The following is a 13,310-nucleotide window of genomic DNA, read 5'->3' on the forward strand; positions in this document are numbered from 1 at the left end:
TCAACATAGAGCAGCTGAGATACATGGCATGCAGTGCCCTCGGAACAGGCTCTTCCTGTGGGAGCCCCGGGGAAGGGACCTGTGTGATAACATGACATGTGAACCAGCACTGTATGGGCACGATAAGGACTGATCAGATACCAGAGCCCACCAAACAGACAGGGGAAGTGGTGATAAGAGAGCGGCCCCGCGTTTGATCCACTTATTTGGTGGTGGCGTGGTTTGGCGTAAGACTCCCTGCAGATTCTCATCAGACTTCCCGTTCTGTCATTTCTCAGAGGGATAGATGCAGCTTACACTGACCTAGCCTTGTAAAGTATAAGTGTTTAGGTCACACACGCTGTGTGGACTTTTGGAATACCTGGCAAAATACAGTTTGGTTTAGGTTTTTTTTTTTACATCCATGCACAGAAGAGCAAGTTATATCACTTCTTTACTTAAGTCACGTGGGTCACTGAGATTCTGTAGTACTGACTTCTCCGATTTGTGATGAAAATATGAAGAGCACAGTGCAGATTTTTTTAAACTCTAGAAACATATGTGTTGTATTTTGAGGCTTACTGGTTGTTTAAGAAAGACTTTCAATGGGAAGCATTTGAATTATGTGTACAAGAATGTGCCACATTGTATGAGTCAGCATGGCAAGAGCTGAGAGATTATATGCTTTATTTGGTTTGAACAAACAAGAACTTTACAGCAGACCACTAGAGGGCATTAAATTACTCACTTTGTCAAATGAGTAAAGGCATGGTATGCAGCTCTATGGAGATTTTACTGTTTTTGGACAGACTAGCCATCTTTCCATTTAGTATCTGCAACTTATTAGCAACCTTTTAGCCACATGTGCGCATTGTATAGAATATTTATGCTGAGATGTCACATAGCCTCAGGTTAGCTGAGGGCAATTTGATTAAACACAACTGAAAATATTAATATGCAGTTAAATGAAATCTGTTCTCTTTTCAAGACAGAAATTTATCAATATAGCCGCTCCTTAGGGTCCTAAATATGCAAGAGTGTATTCTGACTTAGTGGCGGTATTCAGATGCTATAAAACACAATACATCACAATAGCAAATGAATATGCATTTAGAGGGCTAATAGATTCTGTTCAATCTAATTCTTGAGAAGCAGGGGTTCAGCGCATTTTTGGCATTTGTATTTTGCACAGTTTTGCATTTTGTTAGAAAAAAGGCAAATGTGTCTCTTTTTTTGTCTGCAATTACTTTATGATATAACCATTATGGAATCAAATGCACTGCAGAATATGGCATTGCTGCAAATTCCTGCATGATAAACTCTGCACATTTGTATCTAAGAACCATACAAAAACATAAACATTGCATAATAAGTCTAATTCAGCTTACTGCAGTAACTCCTTTCTGTCACTTGTCTGTGCTGGTGGACTGTGAAGCACATGTTTAATTCAAGCACCCAATGGCATCACTGTGTTATGAACCTTTATTAATCCACATTAAAGTGACAGCCTGTCCAAAAGGGACAAACCAAAAATAGAGTGACACCTTTTGAAATGGTGCGTTTGCTCTTTCTGTTTATGGTAACTATTGTTTAGCTGTCAGTGAGCATAAACGGGGAGACAGCTTTCTAATAGTGTCGAGGATTTTTCTTTTTTTTTAAGCCTGTGATGCAGAGGGGAGAAACTATGTGATTATGTTACAGTTGTGCAGATCCAGTTTCCTTTGTTTAAGGTTAAAACACAAAAATGGAGGTTTCACTTTAAAGCTGCAGCATGCAAGAGTTTCATCCAGTCATCGTGGACGCCCCAACATTTTTGAGCTGTGCTCTTCAAGATTCAAACGTGTACATGGCACATGGGTAGGCAGCCCCAGTGTTGATGCCTTTGGCACAGAAGTGAAGCAAAATTCGTTTGTCTTCTGAAACGCGAGAAGGGAAGACAAAACCCTGTTTTTAATCTCTTTAGAATAGTGCATCTATATCAGATTGGAGGCTTTTATTATTTCTCAGATTACCATCTCTTACATTTAATAGCGCATCTTCTCTACAGCGAAGGGAGAAAATGGGCGTAATGGTGAGAGGAAAATGCAATCGAGATGTCAGACAAGCACCCGATTAACCACTTACAGAAGCAGTCTCTGCATTACAGCTACACCATGCCATCTCACTTTTCCACTCGGCCTGATCCTTCAAACATTACTGGCCACAAGGTATTGATTTTCCATTCTTCTCAATATCGTGTTGCTGTTAATAGAATTTACGCCAGACTATCAATGTTTCAAGGAGGCCTGCCCCTCCCTCCTCTTAGCGTACTGTCAGGATCTTGTCACCCACAGACAGGGCACACTCACACTGTTCCAGTTGGGAGTTCATACCTGAGAGAGAAAACATGGAAATTGGCAAAACAGGCAGACATGAAATTTGTTTTGGTGGCAGTTTGGATAGATACCGGCAGCAGAAGAGGTGAGTCAAAAGCTGTTGCACTTTTTTTGTGATTAACAAAAGATACATGAGTTTATGTGCAAATTATTTGGGGTTGAAATATGTCACCTACTTGACTGTGGTATACGTTTCTTACAGAAAATTGTGTGTCAAATCAAATCAAACCACTCTGCTATAGACAGTAAATCTTGTCAGGTGTAACTTTGCCTGCAGTAATGTGTAACTTCTTTTGGACTGAGGCATGAAAACTAAACTAATAATTCTCTAATATGCATAGCATTCAAAGTACTATGCATATTGTTTATTTGGAACAGTGGTGACAAAATTGAAAAAGTTGCGTAGGGAGTTATATTTCAAACTAGTAACTAATGGCTGAATTTCTTTTTATTTTTTTTGATAAATTTCTATTCAGCCATGATCACATGCAAAAACCAATTATGCTGCATATTGTCGGGCTAATAATACCCTAATCCATGGCATTAGAAATGATGCGTGCGCTCACAAATTCTGGCCAAGAGGCTTGGAGCCCAGCCTGCAGCAACACTGAGCTCCTGATTCAAGTGACAGCGTCGGCTTGGTGACCTTAGCAGCTTTCCATGGGCACATTGATTTTTCTCCCACATTACAGATAATTGCTGGATGCTGTGAATCCTATCCTCCCCGGGCAGCAGGGAGGAGCTTCTGTAGTGTGTTGACACAAGAGTGGCTATCTGATTTGAGGAACGTGATATCCTGGGATCTTATTGAGTGCGATTGACTTCTGTGTACTTCCTGTCTATGGCATGAGTATATTTAACAACTTGTTTTTAGCTGCTGGTGTTGTAAATGCTCTGTATTACTGACAAGGCACATTGGTTAAATTGTGTAATTAAAATAAATAAATAAATACAAGACTGTCTTTTAGACTTAATGAGAACAAGGGCTCTGTCCAACTGCCTTTAATACCATTTCAATTTGTTTAATTAATTATGATGAATTACCTGTGGCAAGGCAATATGGCAATGTAGATAATTATAACGAATAAGATTTGCAGGCAAATAGTGTAAATCACATTATCGCGAAAAAATGAGCTTGACAGCTTTTTCAAATAGATTTGCAACATAAAGGTTGAGCCAAGCAGTTGCTTTTATTATATCAATATGATTTTTGTTCTGCATGGAACCACTCTCATCATTTTATGCAAATGAATGCATCTACTGTTTGTTCTGCTCCACAAAGTAATGAAAAAGTCACTTTTATTGTTATTATGTGAGGCAAAATCTGCTTTGATGGACTGGAAACCAACTTGTGCCACTTTCGGGTCTTTTGCTTGTAGATGTAACGGCACCTTTTGCTTAGTTTGAATTTTATTATTTGACTTTTTGTTTCTTACCTATTTTAGAGCATTGCACTTAAGTCTGTTGGACTAAATAACTAGAAGGACACTAGCAGAGCAAATCTCCTGCCAAGGCCAATGTCAATGCAAAGATGCATTAGGCTTTTTTTTTGCCCGTTAAAAACTAAATGTTGCAGTCATATAAGATGCCAGTGCAATTTGCAAAGGAGCATGGCATTTTACATTGTTCTAAGAAATCAGATTGGCTAGCCACCCACACTCAGTGAACAGCACAATAAATCAAATGAGTACAGAAAGCACACTGCCTATCATCAACATCTTAAATCATCCCTGTTATAACCCCAAGACAACATGCTAAATGTGATTCTTAGTCATGTACACTGTGCAGGGTCATTGCACTTTGCACATCCCCTGTCCCCACTCTAAGTGCTGCGGCCTGTTTGTCATGGAAAAACAGGCCACTGATGCATGGCGCTGTGGCCCAAGGGCGAGCAGTCGGCCACATGATTGGATGGATTCATGTGTGGTATTTATCTCACAGAAAGGTCTGCTTTTGTCTGCTTTAACTAGACACAGCACTCCTTCCTGGCCATATGGCCGTGCCTAGATCCTTGATATACATAAACAAAAACTGTCCTCAGTTGGCAATGTGCACACATAACTACAGCAATAATCTGGTGCAATGTATATATATATATATATATATATATATATATATATATATATATATATATATATATATATATATATATATATGTGTGTGTGTGTGTGTGTGTGTGTGTGTGTGTGTGTGTGTGTGTGTGTGTGTGTGTATATAAAGAAATATTTTTTATGAAAAACAGGCCCAGACTTTCTGTTGCACTTTCTTGTTGTTATTTAGGAAGCTGAACTTTCACTTGTAGTAGACCACTGTGTGTACTTGCCATGGGATGTGTTATGCAAGCAGCTCCATTTGCTTGCAGAGGCAAAGACACGTGCCTCGGTTCATAACTAATGGAAGACTGTGTATGCCATTCATGCATGAGAGAATCAACATGGTATAATCCCGCGTGAACTATCATGACAGCACAATGCAGCGGTTTTGTGAGAAAATGCCATAAAAGCCTAAAATGTTAACAAAAACACCACGCATACACAGTTTAACAGGCTACATTATTGTACTTTTTTAAGGAAAGACTAGTATGAATAATGAAATAATGGATATATTAGATAAAAATAATACTGTATTGTGCTACTGTATAATATTGAGGTTAAGATCTAATTCATTGGTTTATATAGGATTTAGGTTAGGCTCTGTTAGGGGTGACAGTTGGCAGGCAGCTAGTGATAGAGTTTGGATTATGCTTGAAGCTTAATTTTTAAGCTCTCATGGATGATAAAACACATGCCATTTCCAAATGCCTCAAACAGGGATAAGATAAATATTTCAGATAATGTAATTTCGTAGTAAGCTGAGACTATAGTGCAAGCAGTGATGTTTATAGCAGTCTGAACGGGAAAAACTGGAAAATCTTAACTTGGCATGACGAGTCAAGTAAGGATGAAATATGAAAACACCACAGGTGTGATCACCCAAACGAAATATGTTTTTCATGAGAGCCTTGCTCATCGATGCAGCTTTAACCAGCACAGCACCCCATTGGAGCCCAGCTGTTCAGCATTGATCTCTCTGTGTTTTCTGGTGCACCGGGCCGGAATGTGATGTTATTTCATTACTGAGGCAGAAGCGACAAGCTCGGTCTCCGCCTCCAGGGCACTGGCCACTCACTTGGACAGGGGCACTGTATGTAATAATAACTGAATGGCTTAGTCAGGCGGAGTGCAGTTGACTATTAAAAATCCAAATCAAGCAGCGAGAAACTCTGGAGTCAGGAGGAAGGACGGGAGCACGCATCAGTGAAGAAGGCTTAAAAGGCCTGGACAGGAAAAACAGAAACAAGCACTGCTTTAAATTTGATTAGACTTGTCACCAGCAATGGACCCAGATGACAATGAACTCGGCATCTTCACTGTTATTCAGTGAGTACAGTGCTGTGGATTGGTGTGTTTTTTTTAGTATTTCATATGTCAGTGAGAACTAGTTGGTGTAATCATAAAGATAAACATATTTGTATGTTCTAGAGGGCATTTCATTACCTTTTAGCTTTTTCCTTGACTTAAGAATTGATTGTGGTTGTTGCTGTGTATTGATTTAAGGTCATGGGTTGGCCAACTTACTTTTTACCAATACATTGCAATCATATTTCTGTGGGTGTGAAAGACAAATAGTGTTTACAACTTATATAAAAACGTTTTATTTTACATCTTTGCATTTTGTAGTAGAATGGTGACAGTAGGTGGTTGAGGTTATCCACTCAAATGCCAGTGTATAACAGGTGCTACACAAAGTTATGTAACTGCAGTTTCCTCATAGATTAAGATAAGATAAGATAAGATAACCTTTATTAGTCCGACACGTGGGAAATTTGTTTTGTCACAGCAGGAAGTGGACAGTGCAAAAGTTATGAGGCAAAAATTAGAATACAATAAGAATAAATACAGTACACAACTGTACAGAATAGAATAAAATACTATATACAGTAGAATAAAATAAAATAAATATACAATAAGATAAAAAATAGAATACAAATACAAATACTATATACAACTGAGTAAAAATACAACGATGACAGAAAGGATTATTGCACTTAGTATTATTGCATATGTATGGATGTGTGTGCTTGATCAGTTAAAGTCTTTATTATGGAGTCTGACAGCAGTGGGGAGGAAAGACCTGCGAAATCTCTCCGTCCCACACCGTGGGTGCCGCAGTCTCCCACTGAAGGAGCTGCTCAGTGCTGTCACAGTCTGCTGCATGGGGTGGGAGATGTTGTCCAACAGGGATGACAGCTTAGCCGCCGTTCTCCTGTCACTCACCACCTCCACTGGGTCCAGAGGGCATCCTAGAACAGAGCTGGCCCTTCGGATCACCCTGTTCAGTCTCTTCCTGTCCCCAGCAGAGATGCTGCCGCCCCAGCAGACCACGCCATAAAAGATAGCAGAAGCCACAACAGAGTCATAGAAGGTCTTCAGGAGTGGGCCCTCCACTCCAAACGACCTGAGTGTCCGCAGCAGGTACAGCCTGCTCTGCCCTTTCCTGTAGAGGGCGTCTGAGTTATGAGTCCAGTCCAGTCTATTGTTCAGATGAACACCAAGGTACCTGTAGCTGTCCACAGCCTCAATGTCCATACCTTGGATGTTCAGTGGTTGCAGTGGAGAATGCTTGTGCCTGCGGAAGTCTACCACCAGCTCCTTGGTTTTACTGGCGTTGATCTGGAGGTAGTTCAGCTGGCACCAGTCCACAAAGTCTTGGGTCAGACCTCTGTACTCCTTGTCGTCCCCATCAGTGATGAGGCCGACTATTGCAGAGTCATCAGAGAACTTCTGCAGGAAGCACTGGGTGGAATTGTGGGAGAAGTCTGCAGTGTAGATGGTGAAGAGGAACGGAGCCAGAACCGTTCCCTGTGGGGCCCCCGTACTGCAGACGACCCTGTCCGACACACAGCCCTGAGTCCTCACATACTGTGGTCGGTCGGTGAGGTAGTCCAGGATCCAGGTAGTGAGGTGATGGTCCACTCCAGAGTTCACCAGCTTGTCCTTTAGAACCGAGGGAAGAATGGTGTTGAAGGCACTGGAGAAATCAAAGAACATGATTCTCACAGTGCTTCCAGCGGTCTCCAGGTGAGCGAGGGAACGATGTAGGAGGTGAATGACGGCATCATCCGCTCCAATGCCAGGCTGGTAGGCAAACTGAAGTGGGTCCAGTGATGAGCTTATTAGGCGCCGAAGCTGAGCCAGGACCAACCGCTCCAGGGTCTTCATCAGGTGGGATGTCAGAGCCACCGGCCTGTAGCTGTTGAGGTCCTTGGGGCATGAAGTCTTTGGCACTGGTACAACACAGGAGGTTTTCCAGAGCTGTGGGACTCTTCCCAACCTCAGGCTCAGGTTGAAGAGGTGCTCCATCACCCCACACAGTTGGTCCGCGCAGGACCTGACGACCCTCGAGCTGATGCCATCTGGACCCGCTGCCTTAATAGGGCTTCTTTACAGCCAAACTTTAGTATGTTTGATGAATTCAGTCCACACAGCTGAGAGGTCATGTTATTATGGAAGCTTACTCACTGGCTTTGTTTACTGAAAAATTTAAACCTGCAATTAGACATTTTTTGGTTACTTGAGGGTAGTCATTGAAAGCAAGCCATGAACGCAGTATTGGAATATCGTGACTTTGGCTAAAATAGCAATTAATAACTAACATCATCCAGCACTTACAGAGCAACATTACCATTTTTTAAAGATAAATTTGAAGCCTAAAAGTCCAAATAATGAGCTTAAACTTACTGCAAAGCTCCATGAAGTTGCAGAAGGTTTAGGTGAGGATGTTCTGTAAGTTCAGTGTCATGAATTCCAGACACGTTCACATTATTCTAGTAAAAGTAAAAATGATGATATTAGAGCCATAGTGGCTGAAAGCAGCCTTGTCATTGGTATCCGGACCCTATGAACTACTAAGTGATACTGCAAATAAGAGATATTTAGACATAATGAGTCTACAGACAAGTGTTCAGTGTAAGAATTTTCAGTAAGGTGTGATGCGTGCTTTTCTCCTGCTGTTTTTTTGTTTTTGTTTTTGTTTTTTTGGTATTTAGTCACACTTCTTATCCTATGACAGAACCTTGTGCCTGTGAATTATTGCCTGGGACTTCAGTTGTTTCTGAAAGTGCTCCAGTGATAAATACAGTGGGGCAAAAAAGTATTTAGTCAGCCACCGATTGTGCAAGTTCCCCCACCTAAAATGATGACAGAGGTCAGTAATTTGCACCAGAGGTACACTTCAACTGTGAGAGACAGAATGTGAAAAAAAAAAAATCCATGAATCCACATGGTAGGATTTGTAAAGAATTTATTCGTAAATCAGGGTGGAAAATAAGTATTTGGTCAATAACAAAAATACAACTCAATACTTTGTAACATAACCTTTGTTGGCAATAACAGAGGTCAAACGTTTACTATAGGTCTTTACCAGGTTTGCACACACAGTAGCTGGTATTTTGGCCCATTCCTCCATGCAGATCTTCTCGAGAGCAGTGATGTTTTGGGGCTGTCGCCGAGCAACACGGACTTTCAACTCCCGCCACAGATTTTCTATGGGGTTGAGGTCTGGAGACTGGCTAGGCCACTCCAGGACTTTCAAATGCTTCTTACGGAGCCACTCCTTTGTTGCCCGGGCGGTGTGTTTTGGATCATTGTCATGTTGGAAGACCCAGCCTCGTTTCATCTTCAAAGTTCTCACTGATGGAAGGAGGTTTTGGCTCAAAATCTCACGATACATGGCCCCATTCATTCTGTCCTTAACACGGATCAGTCGTCCTGTCCCCTTGGCAGAAAAACAGCCCCATAGCATGATGTTTCCACCCCCATGCGTCACAGTAGGTATGGTGTTCTTGGGATGCAACTCAGTATTCTTCTTCCTCCAAACACGACGAGTTGAGTTTATACCAAAAAGTTCTGCTTTGGTTTCATCTGACCACATGACATTCTCCCAATCCTCTGCTGTATCATCCATGTGCTCTCTGGCAAACTTCAGACGGGCCTGGACATGCACTGGCTTCAGCAGCGGGACACGTCTGGCACTGCGGGATTTGATTCCCTGCCGTTGTAGTGTGTTACTGATGGTGACCTTTGTTACTTTGGTCCCAGCTCTCTGCACGTCATTCACCAGGTCCCCCCGTGTGGTTCTGGGATCTTTGCTCACCGTTCTCATGATCATTTTTTACCCCACGGGATGAGATCTTGCGTGGAGCCCCAGATCGAGGGAGATTATCAGTGGTCTTGTATGTCTTCCATTTTCTGATGATTGCTCCCACAGTTGATTTTTTCACACCAAGCTGCTTGCCTATTGTAGATTCACTCTTCCCAGTCTGGTGCAGGTCTACAATACTTTTCCTGGTGTCCTTCGAAAGCTCTTTGGTCTTGGCCATGGCGGAGTTTGGAGTCTGACTGTTTGAGGCTGTGGACAGGTGTCTTTTATACAGATGATGAGTTCAAACAGGTGCCATTCATACAGGTAACGAGTGGGGGACAGAAAAGCTTCTTACAGAAGATGTTACAGGTCTGTGAGAGCCAGAGATTTTCCTTGTTTGAGGTGACCAAATACTTATTTTCCACCCTGATTTACGAATAAATTCTTTACAAATCCTACCATGTGGATTCATGGATTTTTTTTTCACATTCTGTCTCTCACAGTTGAAGTGTACCTCTGGTGCAAATTACTGACCTCTGTCATCATTTTAAGTGGGGGAACTTGCACAATCGGTGGCTGACTAAATACTTTTTTGCCCCACTGTATCTTGCTGTATTATCCTCATTGAGCTGAAGTAAGCTCTGATTATTGCTGAAAAAAACCCCCATCTGAATGGAATCCGTATAGTGTCATGAGAAACAGCAATGTAGAGTTGGGAATCATCGTCATAAATCTAAAACTATTGGCATGTCTTTTGATGACAACACCAGAAAACAAGCATGAAAAACAGTGAAAATAAAATGTCCCAGGATCGAGCCTCGTGTCACTATGGAAGTTTGTTTCGAACACTGAAAAAAAGAAAGAAATTGCAGGCTAAGTCATCTAAATAAAGGTGGTATGGTATGGTATATCAAAAAAGTGTCTCGAAATGTAGACTTACTTTTGTAGAACTCTGACAGACAAAAAAACGAAAGAAAAAACAACAGTGGTGGAACAATCTTCTATATGTCAGTTGATGGGTTTATTTTTTTGAGGCATATGTATTTTTGGGGCACAATGAAAATGCTATCTAGCTGTGAATTAGGACCTGTTGTCTGTGGGCCGTCTATGACAATACAGTCAACTGTGACCTGCACTGGGGTCAGGTAGAACAAGGACAGGGATTTTTATTTATTTATTTATTTATTGGTCTATTCAAGTCGATACCAACACCATTTACAATCTCTATCCCTACTAAAGCCATTTCTGTGCTCTGATGGGCCCAAAGGCCTGATTGGAAGTTTTCCAAAATATAGTATGAGTAAAGAAAATAATTTAGCTGCTCAAAAACCTCTGAGCCTAAACGTTTAAGGGGACCGTTGAATTAAGCTTGTTTTTCTTTAGCTGTTTTACCATAGTGGCCTCATATGCAGTTGTTTTTAGGCTAATATAACATATCACTTCTCGTGTTAGTGATAGCAGGCCTGGAGGTGGCTATCTAGTCCCTGAAGTCTGCTGCAAACATTTCTAACCTGGTTCTTAATAAATGGATGCACCAAAACATGACCTACCCTTGACCCACAAAAACATGTTTTAATAACCTGCAGGTTAACCACTCACACAGATAACTATGGTGATGAGCTTACTGGCAGTATCCCCATTATGCAGCTTTATTCACTCCACACAAAATAGGCGACAGCCTCCAAGTATTACTTTGAACTTTATCAGCAGGTGTAGTGAAACTGGCAAACCAAATCCGTAATCTTTTTAAAGCGTAGCACAACTCAGCCAGGTAACACTTCACTTCTTATCCCAATTAGTCACACCACTGAATATTCATAGCAAAACGGCGTTCAGATCTTTAAACTCTCCCCTAAAAGCTGTTTAATTCACTGAATAAATCATCCGCAGCCAAGGCGTAATTAGTGTCGCACTAAGAGACTGCGAAAGTTGAGGTTCTGAGGTGGCTCACAGGCAAACACTCACAAACAAACCAAACTCTGCAGATGAGGGCGTTGTCTAAGGGCAGTTTGCTGTAGTGGCTCCTCAAACACATGTTGTGATCCAGAGGGCACTAATGCGAAGTTCAGAGGGTAGCGGAGGCTACACAGTCACATCACTGCACTGTACAAAATGAGAAAACATGAAAACATGATGTCACAGCAGGCGTTACCTTGTATCCAGAAAAAAATGTATTCTGAATGGGTTTTTTTTAAAGAAATCCTGTGTTATCTAGAATCATTTGCAACATTTAGTGGTTTTACTTTTATTATTTTTTAAGGCAGTCGTCCACAGGCAGTACTTACAAAATTAAAGCAGTGAAGGTTTTAAATGGCCAAGTGTGCCAGAAAGGCTGAAATCAGCTGTTTTAAAAGGGACTCAGCGAGGGGGAGAGCAAGGGATCAGTAGGGCAGCGGGGCTTTATCGGTCAAAGCTTCAGCCATAGTCGCCTTATATCACGCTTCTGTCTGACCCTAATATTCTCTGCCACTCGTGTTGGCCTCTGGGCCACAAACCCAAATGGACAAACATAACTGTCTAAAATATGCTGAGTCTCTCAATCTTTGTGCCACAGGACACTGCAGTTGAATTTGAAGCAAATTGTCAGACACACTCTCTGTTCTGCTCTTCAGTGCATCTTTACCATCTCATCCAAAAAAAAAAGGACTGGCTGTATTTTTTCAGACATGTATCATCAGCCAAATGTTGTTCGGATTGCTCAAGATGCTTCAGTCCAACAATTTAGAATCAGATTGTAACAGTAACATTTTCGAAATGATAGCTAGATAGATCAAAAAATCATAGGCAAAGCACTTTTTTGGGGTTTTCATTCTTCTTTTCTTTGTTTTCTTTTAGTTGGATGGTTTATGACAAAGTAGCACAAAAATGCCAAAGGAAAAAAAACAGCTATATGGATGTTCAAATCTAAAACTCTTAAGTAGATATTCAGATCAACAGCAGTTCACCTGGGCTCACGCTCACTCACCGGGAGGCTCACCCATTTTTACCCATTAAGTTGTATCTTTTCTGTGGCAGCAAACATGCCTAAGCCTGACCCTGAGTGGAAGTGACAACATACTTTATTTTATGTATCACTCTCAGCAAAGGCACACTGACTCACTCTGAAGAGCCTTATAAGTTGTGGCATTTTAATATAGGATCCTTGGTACTTGATTGTGGAAACACAAGTTGTAGCTTGAATGAATTTTCTCAACTAGAATCAAACACTATTTGTATTCTGTGTATGCATTTATTTATCCTTTGCTACCTGCCATTCTTATTACCTGTTTTTTATTCTCCGATTCTCTTGTTCATGTTCCGAGCAGTGAACTAGATAAAAGACTCTCCTTTTAACTCTTGGATCATTTTGCCTATACTGTGATTAAAATGGAAAATCTGAGAATTGGGCAGTTTTTAGTTTATTTACTTTTGTCGAGCTTTTATTCTTTTTAATGCCAGCAGGTGTTTATATAATATATTTGATGTTGGTCTTGTCTAACATCAAAAATGCATGTTTTACTGATCTCGATAACAGCAAATTGTGCTATTTTCTTTTATCCAAACTTTCAGATCCACATGAATAAGTGTGAGGCCTCCCTGGATCAGAGAGAAAGCTAATTGGCTCTTGGTGGTTTTCAGTAGAGGTGTTTGATCTGAGGTATTTCATTTATGAAGAGTAGTTCTTCCTCCTTGGGTTACTAGACCTTGTGGTGATCTGCGAATGCAATGGATATGTGGCATTGAGGCATTTTTTAAACATCTGAACCATTTGAAATTCCAACAGCCTCCTGCTTC

Source organism: Rhamphochromis sp. 'chilingali' (genome assembly GCF_963969265.1).
Source record: "Rhamphochromis sp. 'chilingali' genome assembly, chromosome: 14".
In the NCBI taxonomy this organism is placed as follows: Eukaryota; Metazoa; Chordata; class Actinopteri; order Cichliformes; family Cichlidae; genus Rhamphochromis; species Rhamphochromis sp. 'chilingali'.